General features: G+C 47.5%; 1 long non-coding RNA gene across 1 annotated transcript in view; it reads right to left on the bottom strand.

Moving 5' to 3' along the window:
• LOC138249056 (uncharacterized) overlaps positions 1 to 21298 on the bottom strand; it is a 174617-nt gene extending 153319 nt beyond the window's left edge. The window contains exon 1 of the long non-coding RNA XR_011194690.1: positions 21264 to 21298. This is a non-coding gene — a long non-coding RNA (uncharacterized lncRNA). The remainder of the gene's footprint in view (positions 1 to 21263) is intronic.
• Positions 21299 to 21555: the final 257 nt, after the last annotated feature.

Below are 21555 nucleotides of genomic sequence, written 5' to 3'. Positions count from 1 at the left end.
CCACGCTCTGCATGAAAAACATTTGTAAGAAGTACACAGAAGCCCACAGAGCATCAGAGGATGCGATGCACAGGGGTGCTGTCTGGCACATGGAGGAAAGCTCTTACCTCTACCAAATTTGGACAGCTGGACATTTGGACAGTCCGGATCACTTCGGTCCATCACCTGTGTTCCAGGGATCACACTCATCGACTGAAGAAGAGTCCCAGAGTATCGGTCATCATCATAGAGAGGTGCCTGCTGAAACAGAGAAGTGATTCCATCACTCCACGGGAGATTCCTTCGGTTGTTCTGGTGCAGGGTGAAAACAGGCAGTCCTCAGAGCTTGCACACCTTGGAAACTGTTGCAGTTGCTCGATGGAGCTGAAGTTGCAGGTCACAGGAGTTCTCCTGGATACTTTTTTGCAGTTACAGCAGGTCCTGGAGCAGTCTGCAGTTGATCCGATGGTCAGAAGCTGGAAGCAGAGGATGCAGAGGAGTCCTGGAGTAATACTGCAAACAGAATCTGAAGAAACACCCAGAGGATAAACCCTAAATATCCCTGAGAGGGGGATTGGCTACCTACCCAGGTATGCACCTATCAGGAGGGGTCTCTGACATCACCTGCTGGCACTGGCCACACAGATGTTCCCAGAGGGTCCCCACACTTTGGAATCTAAGATGGCTAACACCAGGGACACACTGGAGGAGCTCTGGGCACCACCCCTGGGATGGTTATGGACAGGGGAGGGGTCATTCCCATTTGCTCTGTCCAGTTTCCTACCAAAGCAGGGGCTGAGGGTCCCTGAACTGGTATAGACTGGATTATGCAAGGAGGGCACCATTTGTGCCCTTCAAAGCATTTCCAGAGGCTCTGGGAAGACACCTCTCCCATGCCTGTAACACCTTTTTCCAATGGGAGAGGGTGTAACACCCCTCTCCTAAAGGACATGCATTGTTCTGCCTTCCTGGGCTTGATCTGCTCAATCCCCAGGAGGGCAAAAACCTGTCTGTGAGGTGGCAACAGCTGGGGCTGCAGTGGAAACCTCAGAGAGCTGGTTTGGAAGTACTCATGGTCCATGGTGGAGCCCCCAGGGTGCATGGATTTGGCCCCTCAATACCAGATTTGAATTGGGGGTTCAATTCACAATCTTAGACACCTCACATGACCATATTCAGAGTTACCATTGTGAAGCTACATATATGTATCGACATATATGTAGTGCACGCTTAGAATGGTGTCCGCGCACTCACGCAGTTCAGGGAATTGGCCCTGGACAATGTGGGGGGACCTTTGTTAGTCTAAGGGTGCCCTCACACAGAGTAACTGTGCACCTAACCTTCAGTAAATGAAGGTTAGACATATAGGTGACTTATAAGTTACCTGGTGCAGTGAAAATGGCTGTGAAATAATGTGTGTACTATTTCACTCAGGCTGCAGTGACAGTCCTGAAGAAAGGTTTGTATGAGCTCCTTATGGGTGGCAAAAGAAATGCTGCAGCCCATAAGGATCTGCTGGAACCCCAATGCCCTGGGTACCTAGGTACCATATACTAGGGACTTATAAGGGGGGACCAGTGTGCCAATTAGAATTGGTATATGAAGTCACTAAACTATAGTGACAAATTTGTTACATAGATTCTATAGACCATAGATAGGTCTGATTAGCAGAACTCCAGTGACACAGTCAAGCATACTGCAACACACATAGGCCACATACTATGAGCACTCAGGTCCTGGCTAGCAGGATCCCAGGAGACAGTAAAAACACACTGACAAACAGGCCACAAATGGGGAAACCATGCAGGAAATATGCAACTTTCTCACAACAAGGGACGCTTAGAGAGGGCTGCTGCTGTGGTGTGTGGGGCATATGTGTGAGGGCCTTGCCCTGGACCTTCAGAAGTGTGAGGAGACACATACAGAGGGCCTCTGCTGTGATGTGTGGGGGCTTGAGTTTCAGGATCTGATCCCTGCCCCTTTGGGGGTGTGAAAGGAAACACACAGGGGGCTGCTTCTGTGGCATGTCCCGGAGCACCTAGGCAGGTGGTGAAAAAGGGCACCCAGCACCATGTGGAAGACATGGAGACAATGGCCCTCATTAAGACATTGACGGTAAATCCCGCTTACTGCTGCAGTGATGGCTGCCAACATACCATCGCGGAGGCGAACATCCATTCGCCATACTATGAAACACACCCTAAACCAACAGAATACTGCCACAAACACATATCTGCCAGACCAAAGGTTAGTGGTAAACTCTTGGTACGAACACCTATACCATTACACTAACAAAACAATGCCCACCACATTATGACCCACGAATCACCACAGCGGACATTCAACGGCAGTAAACCATTGGCGGTACACTCCGGCGCAGTCAGAATGACCACCCAAATACAAAACAACACAACCTTGGCCAAAACTAAAATCACACACCTGACACTGATACACACACCACACCCACCCACCCACAGCACTATAAAACATACACACACATTACATATAACCCTGTACAAACAAAATATAGCCAAGAGATAGGCACGCAAATCACAGCAACAACTAAACACACCACAAACACCCATCCGTCACACACCCCACACCCCACCACATTATTCAACACCCACTGCACAACGCACACCACACAACACCCATGTCCCCCCAAACACCCCCCGTTGTGAGTCATGGTGGAGGAAATAGTCAGGGAAGAGCCACAGTTGTTTGGGGCACAGGTACAGCAAATCTCCTTTGCAAGGAAGATGAAGCTATGGCAGAGAATCGTGGACCGGGTGAACGCCGTGGGACAGCATCCAAGAACAAGGGACGACATCGGGAAGAGGTGGAACGACCTACGGTGAAGGTACATTCCATGGCAGCAAGGCACCAGCTCGCCATCCAGAAGACTAGTGGTGAATCCCGACGTCCTCCCCTACAGCTGACAGCATGGGAGGAACAAGTCTTGGCAATACTGCATCCTGAGGGACTCACTGGAGTTGCCGGAGGACTGGACACTGGTGAGTCAATATTTACTACCTATCCCCTCACATACCTGCATGCCACCACTAACCCTCACCCTGACACCCATCACTCCCCTCAATTCCCCCCACGTTGCACCACCTCAATTGACTAACCTGAATGCCAAGCCCTGCATGCCATACCCACTGCCTGAACATCCCTTGCAGCACTGCATGTACAACCACCACCAATGCATGCACAGCATGGAGAACTATCAATCCCACAAGACATCACCATACAGAGACAAAAGTGGCAGGTCAACTGCAACAATATAGAAGAAACTAAGGATGTAGAAAATGGCACAAACATGTAGCATAATACACCACTTACATCTCCACGGGTGCCCCAGCCAATCTCAGCACCGAGGAGGTGCCACGGCTACTCAGTCCCCCATTTGAAGATGCCCTCAGTAATGACAGTAACTCTGGACTTCTGGTTCTGGATGAACTCTCTGGCCCATCAGGGACCACTGGTCAGTCGGCTACCCCAGCCCAAACCCACTCCAACACAGATCCTCCCCCTCAGTATCCAACACCACAGCAGCCACTCAGCATCCCCACACCTCTGTGCCCAGGACACGTCAATCAGCAGTGTGCCTATCTGTACCGGGACCCCTGTCCACACCTCACAGCCAAGACAACCAGCGTCCTGGGGTCAGTGGCAATGGGCATACCGTTCAGGGGACACAAGCACAGGGGGACAGGGACATTCGTAGGACAGCTGTGTGCCAGGGGGAGGACAGGCCCAGGGAACTGACTGTCCAGGAGGCACTCACCAATGTCCTGGGGATTTACCAACTATCCGAGGACAAGTTGGGCCATCATGCAGGAGAGCCAGAGGCTGCAGGAGGAATACCACCAGGAGATCAGGAAAGATTTGCAGGCCCTCAACACCACCATGGTCTCCATAGCAGATATGGTGGGTGATATGGCCAACATCACGAGGGACTGTACAGCACACCAGTGGGCCCCTTCCACTAGACAGTCAACTGAACAGCACTCCACAACTGCTGCAGCTAGTGGACAGGTGGCCCTGCCACAGGACCCACTGGCCACTAGCACCCCTCCCCCTGCAGAAGGTGAACCACCCGGCAAATGATCCCTGCGAGCTAGACAGACACCAGACACACACCAGACACACTTGCCAAGACCAAAACCACCACCATGAAATTAGACCCTCCTGAATGTCCCACATAAGTTCCACTCTGTCACTTTGTCCACTTTGAACTGCCATTGCTCCCCTTCCTATGGCCCCTTGGACACTGGACCTGTGCTATGAACAGACTGGACCAATACTCTGGACTTACCTCTACCAACACTTAACTAACATCAAGCAGGTCCCCTTGAGCTATCCTAGTAGTGACCTAAACACAATGTATAGAAGGCACAACTGATAACGCCTAATTTACTAACACAATTGTACCCACAGACCATTTTAGAAGAGAGGGAGTAGTGTTTATTGTTGAAAAAAACAGTTAGTAATTTTTAACTGCAAGAAAATGGATGTACCATTGGGTCATCATGCAATTCAGATAAATACAAATCATAAAGCACACTGTTTTTACATAACATGCATTTACGAATACCAATGAACATGAATATCGCTGACAAAACAATTTTATAGAACAAGTGTCCACATAACTTTATATTCACATGTCCTACTTCAGTGCAAATGCTAACACTCTTGTTATTACAGTAATTCAGGTTCATTTGGGGAATCGCTCATAAGTGATTCAGACATCCCATCCTGCAATCAGATTTTTCTGGAAAAGCAGCTTCTGTGAGGCCTATTTAATAAGATTTTATCTCACGCTGGGTCTGTGAGGTAAATAACTTTGTTTATCACTGTTATTCTCAGAACATCGCCAGGATGTGAACCTTAATATGATATGTGCTAGGAGTAATACAGTGGTTTGCACTGATAAAACCTCTCAGTGGGAACGCCAAGGTTATTGCTGCAACCCTTCAGCCCACTTCTTTTGGCACAATTACTTGCCAGGCCTTGGATGCTTTAAGACACAAAGGCCCTCATTACAACCTTGGTGGGCGTCAGAGGGTGCCCGCCAAGGTTGAACCGCCGGGGAGCCGCCAATGCAGCCGCACTCCCGCGGGGTCTATTATGAGATCCTCGCTGGGCCGGTGGGCGGAAACCTGGTTTCCGCCCGCCGGCCTAGCGGGGATCTCGGCCGCAACATGGGAGCCGGCTCCAAATGGAGCTGGCGGTGTTGCGGCTGTGCGACGGGTGCAGTTGCACCCATCGCGCTTTTCACTGTCTATGCAGACAGTGAAAAGTTGCATGGGGCCGTGGCAGGGGGCCCCGCGACTCCCCTTTTTGCCAGCCTTTTCATGGCGGTTCAAACCGCCATGAAAAGGCTGGCGGGAGGGGGACTTGTAATGCCCTGGGGGATTTAACCCACTGGGACAAATGTGGCAGGAAGCCAGCCTGTTGGCAGTGCTTCCTCCAAAACAGCGGTTGTAATTACCCCCTATATCTACCCTTAAAGAATTCGCTGTTTCCTAGTGGCTTGTACGAAACAGTATTTTAATTCCTGGGTGGGGGCTCAGGCCCTCGTGCAAAAGAGAGTGTGCCAACTCGCCCTAAGCTGGATCTGAAAAGCCTGCTAGAGTTGGTGTGGAATGGGCCCACTGCTCTCTTGGGCCCAATGCCATTGCATCTGATGCACAGCTGATAGCAGTGTACACCTCTCTCAGACAGGTCCCGGCCCCTTCACCAGTGGGAATGTACTCGCTTTCACTGATCCCAAACACTGTAGGTTCTGACACTTCCACTAGACTATCTACATATGGTCTGCTTTCAGGCGGTAATGGTCCATGCGGGCCGGCAGCGGGGAGTCTTAAAACAGGTGCCAAGGTATATGAAAGTGGCCTGTGACTGGCACGACAAAGTATTCATGTTGCAGTCTGTTGTGTGGTGCATGCCGTCATCAAAGCGTCTTCTAGGTAATGCAGAATGGAGGCAGCAAATGGTGAAGCTAGGGACAGCACAGGGCATATTTGTGAATTCCAAGCACTGTACTGTGTACTCTGGATATGTCTGACAGTGCCAGGGTACTACCACTGTGTTGGAAAGTGGATTATTGGTAAAGGCAGGTAGGTACCTATCCTGAACAATAGGCCACAAACCCCTGCTAGGTCCAGTTAAGGTCTCAATAAATTAATTGTGGCTCAACCCTTGGTAGCTAGGCTTAACTTAGGAGACATATGTGTAAAGCATTTAATATCAACAAAACAGTACATAAATAAAACAAAAAACACAATAATAATCAAACACCAATTTATAAACTTAGATTTTATTTTTGTCTTTGAAATGACACCAAAATGACAAAAATCCAATGCAGAGAACCGGAGATATTAACTTTTAAAGATTAAGGGCCTCTTTTCAAGGTTGGTGTTCTATTGGCAAGACCGCCACGGTGGCGCCCAACAAAAGACCGCCATGTTGGCAGTAATCTGACTGCCATATTACGACACACACTGTGAAGACCGCCAAAAAACAGCCAAAAATCTGAAACCTCCAGAACACTGTAGGACAGAAAGGAGGCAGTCCCACCAACAAGCACCATCAGCCTGACAAAAATCTACCCACCAGATCACAAGCCACAAATCACCACAGCGTTTCTTCAGTGGTGGAAAAAAAGTGGCGGTGCGAACCGCAGAGGTCTCAACTCATCTCAGTCAGAACACAACACCACATTGGATAGATTGAATACCCTACACCTGCCACACATCCACACACTCGACATACCTACTCACTGCAATATATAACACACCCTTACCAACCCACAATCCTTTGCAATCGAAACTCCATTTACATATGTAGAGAAGGCCAAAATATAGAAGTAGCAATCTTACACTAAAGGGACACATACACATCTCACTCAGCACACACCCCACATCAGCACAACTATCACAATATACACATCACTAGTACTTACAATCCTCTACAACAGTCTCACACTCTCATTGCAGCAGCCACACCTCACCAATTACCCAACACTGCACACTTACACACACAACACCCCCACACACCATCTACACAACCACTACCATGCCCCCACAAAAACACCCACTTTTCGCAGATGGTGAGTTGAGGGTCATGGTGGATGAAATTATCAGGATAGAGCCACGGCTGTTTGGAGCACAAGTCCAACAAACATCGATTGCCAGGAAAATGGAAAAGAATAGTCGACAAGATCAGTTCTGTAGGCATTCATCCACTCACAAAGGATGGCATCAGAAAGAGGTGTCACGACCTACTGGGGAAGGTCAGTTGCATGGCATACAGGCACCAGATAGCTGTGCAGAAGACTGGCGGTGGGCCCCTACCTACTCCCCCACAGTTCACATCACGGGAGGAGAAGGTCATGGACACACTGCATCCTGATGGCTTGACTGTAATACCTGGGGTACTGGAGTCTGGTAAGTACCCACAACATTTATGTCATACTAGTGATTAGTCCTGCATGCTTCCTCACCACCCAAATCCTCCCTAATTTACTAATTGTGCTACTACAACTCTCACCTAATCACCTAATCACCTAATGCCCCTCTCTTGCATGCCACCCATCCCTCAGCCCAAATTCCCTCATAGCTCTTGGGAATGGCACGTTACCTTCAGGCTGATCAGAGCACTACGACACCCAGAAAGCACTAATCCATCATTTTGAAAACCTGCATTGTGCACATCACATCACAATTTTGTGCATGTATGACTAATTCACTAGCTACACCAATTAGATTGTCCTACTGAGGACCAGTACATGGCAATGACAGCAATCCAATGGCACACACACAATAGCAACCAAAGCAAAACACATCTACAGCTCAGTGACCATTCCCAATGGCCACAGATCAAAGATCTCAAACCTGAAATAGACAGACCTGGTTTGGAAAGTAAGTTTGGTGACTCAATGCACAACATCTAGTAACAGGACCATTGCCCCTGCATACTCACATATTGTGTACACACTAGGACACCATGGTACATTGTGCAGCTCTAATGTGAGACAACAAGCAAGCTTGACTATTCACTAGGTAACAGAGCTGAACAGTCATGTCATATCAGACATACTAAGATTGAAACTACATAAACGCCTGCACCCAACTAGTATGACAGCTCACACCATGGATTGAGGTAAACAAGTCACATAGTTGAATGTAAAACTAAGGTATGCTGTGCTGTAACTGACAATGTCATTTCAGGGAATCATGTTAAGTCACTGTCTGCAGCTCACAAATAAGAAACCAAACACACATTCTAACCTGAACTCTGTGTCTCACTTCCTCCACAGGTAACCTTGCCATTGCCACCATGGAGACGATAACTGAGAGTGTCAGTCCCCCTCAGGATGAATGCTCCAGTGAGGACAACACCTCTAGCTGTCTGAACGAACAACCAGGCCCATCTGGGATACCTGGTCAGTCTACGATACCTAGCCTCACCCTGCCCAACTCAACCTCTCCTATCCCTGTTGCATCAACATCACAGGCAACCATTTGCCCCCAAACCTGTGTCCCAAGGACGGTTCAGTCAATTGTGTGCCCCACAGTACAGGGACCTGAGTCAAACCTTGACACAATGATGGACCTGCAACCACTGGGAGTGGCCACACTGTGCCAGGGGCACAGGCATGTGGGGTTATGGTGTGTGGGAGGGATGCAGTGGGCCAGAGGATGGGTCCTCAGAGGGACACAACTGACCAGGAAACCATCTCCCAAGTTTTTGGGGCATACAAACGTTCCCAAGACAGAATGGGCCAAACCATCACCATATTGGGGTAAATCCAAGGCTGCAAAGGGAACACCACCAAGACGTCATGCAGCAGTAGCAGGCACAAAATGGCCACATGGCTACCGTTGCAGGGGTGCTGAGGGACATCAATAACACCCTGATGACCTTCTCTACACAACATCAGGACCTTTCCACTAGCAATGTTACACCTGCCCCTTCTACATTTTTGACAGCTAGTGGAATGGAGGTCCTGCCAGGGGTACCTCATGGCTTGAGGCACCCCTTCCTCTGTAGCTGAATAACCCCCTACAAATGTGGACGTCTACCTAGACATCCAGCTGGAGCAGATGCCAAGACCAAACCCACTGCCAGGAAGGGAGCCTCTCCTGATTTGTCACCCTTGTGTGCCACAGATATACCCTGTTGATTGTTCTGAAACAAAATCCATTTTCCCATGGTACAAGGATACTGGGCTTGTGTCACCAGCTGGTGTAACAGCTACCCTGATGAATACATCAACCATGACTTCACTCACCACTTTTATTTTCATTTATGCACTTTAATTGTTACTGATAGGCTTTTGATATGCACAGTAAATCACACTTAAACACAGCTACTGTGTATGAGTCATTTATAATACATGTACAATTATCATGCTTGCCAGCAGTGGTCTGGTCATCTTCCCTGTATCGAACAGCCAATGTAATGGTCATCAGACGGAGGCTCCCTCATCAGGAAACACATTGCAACAGAAAATGTCACAGGACAGATGTCAGAAAGGTTTAAATCCAGGTCAACACAATTGTATAGTCAGCATTCCAATCTGCAAATGACAGAGAGTAGCATCAGGATGTAATCCATGGTGTTATACAATGCATATACAGGTTATAGAGTCAGGCTTCTGCTAAACAACCCACAAAGTGAGGGCACACAGATAGGGCCTCTATATCACCAGGGACAGGCTATTTATATACCCATACCATAGCTACAAATTCATTTATCCCATGGAACACACAAAGAACACGACAGAGGAACCCAGTACCCAAAACACACATTAGCATAGGCCCAATACCTCCATTATTGTCAGTCACCTATGTCACTCTACAGTTACATGGAGCTTGGACAGCAAAGTTGGTACACAATCACAGCTAATTTCCTTGACCATCACAAAGTACTCCACCCATTGTGCAGCGAGAGGCCATGATCCAACCTTCACGCATGTTCCACAAACCTCACTTGACACGTCATGCACCATTTAACATCCTCCTCAACCCCACAGGTAAATGAAAAGGACTAAGCATTAACCACCCCACTTGTATGGAGGATAAACTATCAAGGCACCACCCCACTTAAATTAAACTCATTTAACCAGGTACCTGTCAGGTACACCTCTCATGTCTGTCAGCAATCAGCATTAGCTACTGACAATGAATATCTCATGCCTAGGCTGCAGAGCCAAACATGACATAGCTAAATCAATGAGTGGAAGAAAAAGGGGATAGGTGAGTGCACAATACATACCTCAAATCTGAGATGTCTTTATCAGAAGTGTATGACAGCATCTGCTGAAATAACACATGAAAAAGCAGAACATACTGCCCTGTACACATTACAAACTATTAGTCTGCGTCCACAACTCACACATAGCCATTGAAGCTCATGACAACCCCACTGATGAAGCAAGAAAGGAGGTGTAATGGCAGCCATCTACTTCAAGTTTTGTACATTCATCACAACAAAAGGTCCACTTCACATACCTGTATGTCATTTGAAGTACTGGTTGATGAGATCGGCCCTAGAGTCACCTGCTCCTTCTTCCTCAGGCTTTTTATCACTTGCCATATCAGCATTTATAGCCACTGGTCCAGCTGCCTCCCCCTCATGTTCTAACAATGGAATCTGCCGTTTACCTTTTGGGGAGAGTAGAGAAGGGGTCCTCCAGATAGTTCCAGGCACATGAATCTTGCCTTCAGGAGCCCAAACGTTTGCTTGTTTCCAGCCTTGTCCTCCCATGGGCCTCATTGTAGCGGAGCTCCCCTGCGTACCTCACTGGTGTCAACAGCCAAGGACAGTTTGGATAGTTTGTGGAGAAGTGTGGCTCAATGGTTAGAGCGGCAGACTCTGAAGCAGAGATCTGGCTCAAGACCAGTGTTCAAGTCCCGCTTCGGCAGGTCTTCTGCTCAATTCCCCTTGACCAGATAATTCTCGCCTCGGTGCCTAATCTAATTAATGGGTCCCACTCTGCAACTCTGGGCAATAGCTTGCTTAATCTCCACAACGGCCCCAACAGCGCTTGGATGCCTGGCTTCACCCTGGGGGTGCTCAGGAGTGGGCACCTCACAGGGAAAAGCCAGGAGGGGTTCCATAGCGGTATGAGTACAGTGCCTTGAGACCCTAACGGGTGAGTAGTGCGCTATACAAGTGCTAATTTACATTTACATAGCCTGAGTCCCCTGTGAACACAATGGTTGAACAACTCAAAAATATATGTGGTACTGGCTACATTGTGATGACAGGAGACAGAACTCACAAACACACACTACAAAGGAATCTTACCAACTAGTCAGGCCCTCTCTGTTTGGAGTCATGCTATTAGCAGCTGGACATTGCTGTTCCACATGATGTAGGAATCATGCACAGATCCTGGATACTTGGCTGTGACTTGTGCGATGTATTGGTCTTCCAGACACACCACCTGAATGTTGCTTGAGTGGTAGTTCTTCCTGCTCCTACACACCTGTTCATTGGTACTGGGAGCGACCGAGGCTACATGGGTACCATCAATGGTACCTACCACATGTGAAATGTTTCCCATCTCATAAAAGTCTGTCTTCACATAGGCCAAATCTGCTTGGTGGGGAAACCTGATGTAGCATTCCATGTGTCTCAACAAGGCATACAGTACATCCATCAAAAACAAACTGAACATGGCCTGACACATCTCTGCTATTAAAGCCACTGTATTCTGAAAGGAGTCTGTGAACAGGAAATATAGCACTAACAAGACCTGAACAATGGGAGGTATGCCATAGGGATCGCGAATGGCAGGCATCAGATCTGGCTCCAACTGAGTACAAAGATCCATGATGGTATGACGATTTAGACAATATGTCTTGATGACATGCATTTCCTCTGTGGTGTCCAGGTCTACCAGTTGATGGTACACTGGTGTTTATCTTAGTTTACTTATAGCAACATAACTATGTTGGGAGAAATGATACAATGAGTTATGCAGTATGCACACATCATATACACTATGTTTATTACATCACACCTAACATCTGTAGAGGATGCCTAGCACATCTGACATATACACTACAGTCCAAAAATATGTACCCATTTCACCTTCTTTGGTTCAGATTGGCAACTCTGACAATGGGATTGTACATATGAAACTAATGTAAGAGGACATGTATGTAAGACTTAACTGTCCTGCAGTAATCACACATATGGCTTAGAATAGATCAATATTTTCCTGCGGACAATGAACCTCGGAATAGCTGCACAAACTTATCACCATATTTACTAGCTCAGCGCAACTTTTAGTCCCCATGTGCACTATATGTTACACAAACATTGTGGCAGTACATACAGATATACAGCATTTTGGGGTAGTGAGTAAATAACGCAGATTTGTATACACTGCCATATATGAAAAGTGCACAAAATGGCAGGCGCCTGACCTACTGTACTGGACAGGTGGAAGTTGCCTAAGTCCACCGGTGGAAGTTGTCATGGCGGTAGGCAGTTGTAACAGCTGTGTAACTTGCCGTTGTTAAACATTGCTGCCTTTGGCGGACCTGGGCCAATAATAATGTCCTCTGGCAGTGATGGTCATGTATGTGCCCGCCATGACTGCCATCTTCTGCACTCTTGCTCACTTGACTCCTGACACTGTTGTCAGCAAGACCTCCATGGCCTGACTGCTGTGCACTGCCTCTGGGAGCCATCATGCCATGTCCTGCAGATGATAGGGCCCCTGCCTTCACCCCGGATGAGCTTGCGAGGATAGTGGAAGAGGTTCTACACCTGTATGAACAGCTATGTGGGAACCAGATCAGCAGGTGAGTCCAATGTCCTAGCCATGTGTGATAGGTGTTCTGTGTGATGTTGCATCAGGCATGTCAACTTGTGAGGGTGTTGATGCATGCAGATGGTGTAATGTGAAGACGTGTGTGCCAAAATGATGGGTAGCTATTTGCTGTGACTGATGTGTACTGACCACTCCTATTGTTATGGTGCATGTGTACATGACTTTCTCCTTTTGTCTTTTTCATCCAAAAGACAGCTGAGGCCCAGCAGGGGATGTCTTCCCAATGAGGAAGGGGTACCAATCGGATCCTGACACCCTCAATGGCCTGCATTTTGGCAGTGGCCTACCTTGAGGTGGATGGGTGTTCGGAGGCAACACAGCAGGCAAAAGGGAGTAAGTTCTGACTGTCTCCATGTACTTTATTCTGGCAGTTAGGTGTTTACTGTTGCATTTTAGCAGCTGTGACACTGTAGTAGGTGCTACATTTGTGTTGACTACTGGGTATACAAAGTATTCAAGTTGTCTGACTAATAGATGGAGATGTGGTGTTAGTGTTGCATTGCACATGGGAACGTTTGGATCACCACTGTCAAGGATTTTTTATGACTGCATGTGGAGATGCACAATTGACAGTACACCATGTGTGACTCTACCCAACCAAATATATCTGTATCCTGCTGTATCATCCTACCCATCTAGTATTTCCAGGTCCATTATTCTAAATATATGTATATCTAGCTCTAAGGTGTATGACCTCTCCCATCTGTGAAAATCAGCTATATTTGCTACGTAGTACCTGACATATTTGTTATTACATGGCCTAGTTACCTTTTATCCTAATACATAGTATGACTCCATGTGAGGCGGACATCTCATTCAGTCAATAGGTATGGCCAGTATTGGACTGTTTATATGAGTTTGTGGAGGTGTCCCCATTGTCCCTTCATTGTCATACAATGGGCTATGTGAAGGTTGTAACAGAAGGGCATCCACATACGGATGTCTGATTTTCTATTTTTACGCTTACCATGCATTTCCATGCCATTGAAATGTGGGCAAATCACTTTTATCCCAATGGCTTTACTTTAGAGGAGGTAAGTGGTTAGGCTGTCCTAACCTTTGAGAATTTGCAATGTCCATGATATATGTTCCAATTCCCTACCAATAATAGTGCAACATTAATATGGTATTAACTGCCTACATCGTGTCACAATGGTTACTTGGGGGCAGATCTTACTGAGTGGGGCAATCATTGCTATCCTTAGCCTAGATAATGTGGCCCTTTTGGACAGGAATTGGTTTTGCTTCACCACATAAAATCAATATGTCATGATTTAGCTGTACTACTACTTACTATACAGGTGTTGTTGTTGTGAGATATGTTGTCAGTGCAATGTCAATCATGTCGGTCCATGTGTACATAATGTGTACATGTCTTTTCAGTGGGATATGTGTGTTGTGTGGAATTAACTACTGGAAATCACATCATGAACGGTGTGAGTGATGTTGGTGGACTTATGTTGTAATGCTGTGAATCTGTTTTCATATGTCAGTTGGAATGTGATGTGCCCTAGTAGGAATTAGTAGGCTGCCCTTGGTTTAGTTGTTGTAATGCTTCTCTTTGTGATAGTCACTGGATGTCTCATGTGTGCTAAGTAGCCCACTGTAGCTGTACATGCATGTATGGTGTGATATTGAGTATCTGTATATAGTGACTGCGGATATTCCTCTAATATTAGGTACATGTAGTGACATAGCTGTTCTCCAGACGTGGAATGTAAAAATGTGATGGTACCTGTATCGGACTGCCACATGTTGTGTCTTCATTAGAGATTGTATCCATTGCATCCGATATGTTCAGAGGGATCAGATAGGCATGTGTCGTTTGAGAATAGAGTGTGTTTACTTGCATGAAACATGACTTATGGACATGGACTGGTCAGGTGTTGATTCTGAACATGCATAATATGATGTTGCTTGTCAACTGCATATCTTATAGGTGATAAGAATATGTAATGTTGTGACCTGGATTAGGACAGAATATCACCTTTAGCCAGGGAATGATGAGCACGTTGACATAGGTTTATAGGTAATTTGATGGAATGCTCCAGTTGTGCTACCTTACATTGATAATGATGTCAGTGAGAGAGATGACAAGAAAGGGTGGATAGAAGTAACATATTTTGACATGATGTGGGATCTGTGGTTTTCTACTTGGGATTCCCTAGCCAGTCAATGTATACCTACAATTGTGCATGTTGTAATGTGTTTATGTGAAGAATGTGATGACCTTTTCCTTCCTTCTCTAAATCTCCCCCCTCTGTCTCTCTCTTTCTGTTCATCAGTATCGGCAGGTGAAAGAGATGGGGCACAGACAACTGGGGATGTTACCTGCCACGGGACCCAGAGAGCTGATACTACTGAATGCGAGGGACCCAGTGGCATGGAGGGTGAGGGAAGTGCCATGGAGAGACTGGATCAGCACATCATCATTAGAATCCTCCTTCAGTGAACACTCCTTGGTGGTGGACCCATCTGGGACTACCCCAGCACCATCTTTGTCCGCCACCCCTTACCACTCTGTGCAGCTCTCCACCCTGTTGTCCGTGCCCGCTCACCCAGGAGGGTGGGTATTTCCTTTACCGCAGGCACCTCTGCCCCTGCCTCTGTCAGCCCTGCTGCCCTCAGTGAGATGGCTATTGACCTTCTGAGGTCGATCTCTGTGGGTCAGTTTACCATCAAGAATGCCATCCAAGGACTGGCAACTCAAGTCCAGCGGAGTATTGCATTCCTGGAGGGCATTCACTTTGCATTGGCTGGCCTACAGAGATCGCTTCAGGCTCTGACCTCCACACTGATGGAAGCCAGTCACCCTTTCAGTTCCGTCCCACCTCCACCTTCCTCTTCCCAATTCCAAACCCCTCTTCCCCAACCCAGCCAAAGCACACAAACAGACAAGCATGCATCCAAGGGTAGCACTGTCAAACACAAGCACCACAAGACCCACCACCAGCATGCACACAAGCAGCATCCACCTCCCGAGACATCAACAGTCACTACCTGCCCTGAAACCCCCAGCATCACATACATAACACCTGACACACTGGCACTCACCACACCAACATACTCTGATACAGCCACTACACCTATCTTACCCACAGACATCATGACAGCAGACCCTCAGACATCCACCCAGTCACCACATCTGTAGCCACCCCAACCACAGACACACCTACATGCAGCACATCCACCATGCCTGCTGTCACCCCCCCAATAGCCAGTCACCCATCCATCATGGCATCTCCTAGCACCTGCACTCCCCCTCCTCCCACAACACATAAACGCCCACACTCACCCACTCAACAGACACCCAGCACCCTCAAGCATACCTTACACACATATGCACCCAAGACATCCACCAAAACACATCAGGCAAACCACTCCCTCTCCCTTCACACCCAAATCCTTTTCCCATAACTATCCCCGTGTGACTAAGACATTTTTCCTCTCGCAGTTGAAACTTTCCCTACTCCTCTTCCATCCCATGTGACCCCCAAATGTTCTGTGCCCCTCCCCAAGTCCAGTCTTTCCACCTCCACTACCTCTCTTACCCCCTGCAGGTATCCATGCCCCTCTCCTGCAAAGAAGTCTATCCCTACCAAGGATTCCCATCCCTCCCCTAAGCCTCGACCTAACCCCCCGAAACCCAATCCCAAGTTTTCCCCTCCTAACCCTAAGCCCAACCCCCCTCCAGACTCCCCATATCCCTGAGGTGCCTACCTGCCCCCTTGATGCCCCTACCTGTGGAGGTTACATGGCAGTCAGGAGTCAAGTTAGGGCACTTACTATTGCCATATGTGCAAATTACACATATATTTGGACTGGCCTATGGCCTTATTCTTTGTAATTGTAATATTTATATATTTATGTTTCTAAATTTCCATATATATATATCAAGGCTCAACCTGATGTTGGTTCAAAGGTTACATCTTTGTCTGCTTGTATTTTCTTCTAGTGCAGTTTTGGTCTTGTGTGATTTTGTTTGTGGGCGAGGTTTTGTTAGAGTGGTGGATGTGCTACCAGTTGTGTACGGGCAGCATGTGTGGTTGTGTGCAAAGCAGTTTTCCCTCAGTGATGGGTTTATATTATGTGATGCGCCACTTGGGACATCTGGCTGCACTCGACTGGGGCAAAGCCAAAGTTTGAGGTCGGCCGCAATGGAGCTCTTCTCAGCTGCACTGAGCGGAAGGCCTCAGTTAAAGTTTCACACTTAGAAAATTTCTTGAAGATTTCTCTCCAACCAGCACAAAGTCACAACTTGAGGCTGACCTCACTGGAGCCCTCTTCTGATACGTGTTGTGGGAGACCTTGGTCAAGTTTTCTACATTCGGACTTAGAAACTTTTTTAGACAAAATCCTTTGTCCGGGACCAGGTTGAAAGTTGGAGCAAACCGTGATTGAGCCCTCCTTAGATACACTGCACCTTGCCCAAGGATTCTGCCAGTCAGCCCAGTGGGAAAGTGGTGGCAGCACTGTCACTGGCTCATAATTGGGCCACCGGCAATGCTGCCGCACCCATGGGGCACCAGCACCCTCGAAATGTGCACTGTCTGCACAGCAGACAGTGTGCATTCTGAGGGTGCTAGGCAGGGGTCCTCCTGTGCCCTCATGCATGGTTGTAATCAGCAGGGCGGTGATGTGTTCAGCGCCGTCCTGGCTGATTACAACCTGCACTTCCATCAGCCCGTCAAGATCAAAGATCCTGGTGGAGACAGTTGTAGATTGGTGGGTCTCCCTGCCAACCTTGTAATATGCGGGTTGGACTGCCGCAACCGCAGTGGTCTGACCATCACCACAGAATTGAAAGTCCTCGGATCGCCAGCATCACACTCGGGCCCCAAGTTTCTCTATGTTAGTCTATGGAACACATTCACTACAATGGGGAAAACAAATTTGGCTGTTTTTCCCTCAGCAGGGCTTATAAAACATATTTTATAAAGTCCCTGCTTATAGTTACACTGCACTTAACCCTGGGGGCACTTACCTTAGGGGTGACATATGTAAAAATAAGGCAGCTTAGGAATTTCAAAGTACTTTTAATTCCAAAGTTGAATTTGGCTTGTTACCTTTGAGAGGGGCTTTCCACCCCCCTCGAGGAGTCCCTGATAGCCCTAGGGAATGCCATCCCCCAGGGCGGGGTCCTGCTGTGCCCCTGGGATATAGCTGTTTTCTATGACTTGGTGGCAGCTTTGAAGCAGCTGCCAAAACCACAGCAAACACTCTGGTTTGATGAAGGGAGAGCTGCCAAACAGCTCTCCCTTCATCGAAATGGAGGTTTCCTCTGTCTGTCTGCCAGCAGAGATACAGGCAGACAGACAGAGGAAACTGCTCTCACAGAACGGGAGCTACTTTAGCAATTCTGGCTCTCATAGGAAGTAGGAAGTCAGCTGATACCATGAGGGACTTCAGGCTCCCCTCACAGTCCCCAACATTATGACTGGGTGCCCTGGGGTCCACAGTGGCTGAGATTGGCCTGGAGAGGAGGTTGTGAGACCCTTTCCCCCAAACAAATTAAATAATTACGTCGGGTCCCAGGAAAGAAGACCCCTGGGCCAAGATTGTCTTGGGGAAGGTGGACTGTGCAGGGTTGTGTTGTCATAGGGGTTGGCCACAGGGGCTGGCCACAGGTCATGCACCGCAGGGACTGGCTGAAGGCTGTGCGTAGTGCAGGATTAGGTGGTTATAGGGGGTTGGCTGCAGGCTCTGCGACCAACCACCGCTGAGCACTAGCAAATTATGTTATAGAAGTTGTCATGAGTGCTGTAATATCTGATGTCATTAGCAGTGCATGGCAAGGGCATGCATTATAGTTACCTTAGGTCACAAGGTATAGTTACTTGAGAAAACTCTAAATATAACTGCTGAATTTCTGTGGTTTTGTATGGATAAATTTAGAAGCTAACTATAACATCCCTGTAACCTTTGTTTTTTTTCAGTGAATTTCTATGTTTTTTTAATGTAATCTGTTTTTTAATTACAATATGTTAATCCACCCACCAACCATCGCTGCGCACAGCCAAATGACGTTATAAAAGTTGTGAGGAGTGCTGTAAAATCTGATATAATTAGCAGTGCATGGTGAGGGCGCGAGTCATAGTTACCTTAGGGCGCGAGATATAGTTACTTGAAATAACTCTAACTGCTGAATTTCTTTGGTTTTGTTAAAGTAAATTCAGACGCTAACTATAACATCCCTGTGAGTTTCTATTTTAAAAAAAAGTATATTTCCTAAATATAACTCCCTGTCACCTTTTTTTTCAGTGAATTTCTAGTTTTTTTAAATGTAAAGTTATTTTAATTACTATGGGGGTCATTCCAAGTCTGGCGGGCGGCGGAGGCCGCCCGCCAGACTTCCCCCCTCCGAAATACCGCTCCGCGGTCGAAAGACCGCGGAGGGTATTCTAAGTTTTTCCCTGGGCCGGCGGGCGGTCGCCAAAAGACTGCCCGCCAGCCCAGGGAAAAACTCCCTTCCCACGAGGATGCCGGCTCGTAATCGAGCCGGCGGAGTGGGAAGGTGCGACGGGTGCTGTTGCACCCGTCGCGTATTTCACTGTCTGCCAAGCAGACAGTGAAATACTTGTAGGGGCCCTCTTACGGGGGCCCCTGCAGTGCCCATGCCAGTGGCATGGGCACTGCAGGGGCCCCCAGGGGCCCCGCGACCCCCCCTACCGCCATCCGGTTCCCAGCGGGCGGACCGCCGGGAACTGGATGGCGGTAGGGGGGGTCGGAATCCCCTCGGCGGCGCAGCTAGCTGCGCCGCCTTGGAGGATTCAAAAGGGCGGCGGTACACTGAAGGGAGACCGCCAGTGTTGCCGGTCTGACCGCGGCTTTACCGCCGCGGTCGGAATGCCCTTGGGAGCACCGCCGGCCTGTCGGCGGTGCTCCCGCGGGCCTCCAACCCGGCGGTCATTGACCGCCAGGGTTGGAATGACCCCCTATATGTTCATCCAACCACCTACGGCCATGAGCGGAGAGGGCTGGCTGCAGGGCCTGGCCTGCAGCTAGGTCCTCTTCCCAGCACCTTATAACCACACAACCCTGCACCCTGCAAGACCTTCGGTCATGCACAGCATGGCTTTGTTTGTCTTGGTGTGAGAGTGTTTCCATTGGTGTCCAAGTGGGTGTGAGAGTCTCTGTCTTGGTGTGAGAGTGGATGTGAGATTGTATGTCTGGGTGTGAGAGTGGGTGTGACACAGTATCTCTAGGTGTGAGAGTGGGTGTAAGAGTGTCTCTGTTGGTATTCAAGTGGGTGTGAGACTCACTGTCTTGGTGTGAGAGTAGTGTGAGAGAGTCTATCTAGGTATCAGAGTGAGCGTGACAGTGTCTGCCTGGATGTGACAGTTGGTGTGAGGATGTCTCTCTGAGTGTGAAAGTAGGTGTGACACTGTCTGGGTGTGAGAGTGGATCTGAGGATGTTTGTCTGGGTGGTTGAGTAGGTTTATGAATATATATATATATATATTTTTTTTTATGTGTCACGTGATCCACGGACCCAACCCCAGATTTACACGGAGGACCGCTCTGAGCCCCACGGTGGATTTGTGCATCTTGGACACCATCAAAAATGTTTTTTTTCAAGATTTTCATACCTATAATTTGCAGCTTCAACACCCCATGGGGTCAGGGAACCTCTACCCTGATCCCATCAACTCCATTGCCTCTAATATTTCAGCCCGAGGACTGTTTCTTGACAAAAGAAAATGTGGGTCCCAACATTTCTCTTAGGTGCGGCCAGCCAATCAGATTGTTCCTGTGATGCATGGATCCGTGGATCAATCAGAGGTGGATCCAAGGTGGATTTGTGAATTTGTGTCCCAATATATCTATATTATTTTGGATTAAATTACTCCAAATCAACTAAACAGATTCTCACCAAACCACAAAAAGTGTGATCTGCACAACACAATCTACCTTCCTGCCAAATTTGGTGTAATTCCGTCCAGTGGTTTGGGCTGTAGGAGTCTCTAAAGGTCCTATGGAAACATGAATGTGGAAAATACATTTTGGGACCCCCTTTTTCTCAGCCCACCCTTATAGGATCACCCTGAACATTTCAAGACAGCAGCTGAAATGACCAAAGTATACATTTAACATTTTTTTGAAGATTCCTCAAGCGGCACCAAAGTTATAGGCAAAATACAAAACGTTACATTTACGGAATCTAGGTCCTAACTATAGCCACCTAGTGGTGACCGATGCTAGCTAATATATATATCTGTGTGTGTGTATACATATATATATATATATATATATATATATATATTCATTTATTTATATAGAGAGAGAGAGAGAGAGAGAGATTCTCCTTTAAAGCTAGGGCAATTGTGCATTCAGATAATCTTCCTATCCACCCCTTCTTGGGAAAATAATGTCCAAAAGATACACAGTCCTCCGTAATCCTTTAAAGATCGCAATGATGTCCTACCTTAGCTGCATCGCCCAAAGAATCTGGAACCTAGGAAAGCGATAAACAAACACAGATTAAAATTAAATTTAAAACCACTTATAAACACCATTTCTCCAAAATCTGATTCTCTGCTCAAAGATGACTACAAAATTCAGTCTTGTTATAAATGTAAATACACTGATTTTGAAATGGCATTTATATAGGTCTAACTTTGACTTTATATTGAGTAGAACACCATCTGCTCATTAGTTATTCAGTGTTTGTATTGCATGCTAAAATAACCCATTCTTAGCATTTACCGGGCATTTAC

The sequence above is a fragment of the Pleurodeles waltl genome, chromosome 8 (genome assembly GCF_031143425.1).
Source record: "Pleurodeles waltl isolate 20211129_DDA chromosome 8, aPleWal1.hap1.20221129, whole genome shotgun sequence".
Taxonomy (NCBI): Eukaryota; Metazoa; Chordata; class Amphibia; order Caudata; family Salamandridae; genus Pleurodeles; species Pleurodeles waltl.
The sequence above is the reverse complement of the archived record's forward strand: the minus strand, read 5'-3'. Positions and strand labels throughout refer to the sequence as shown.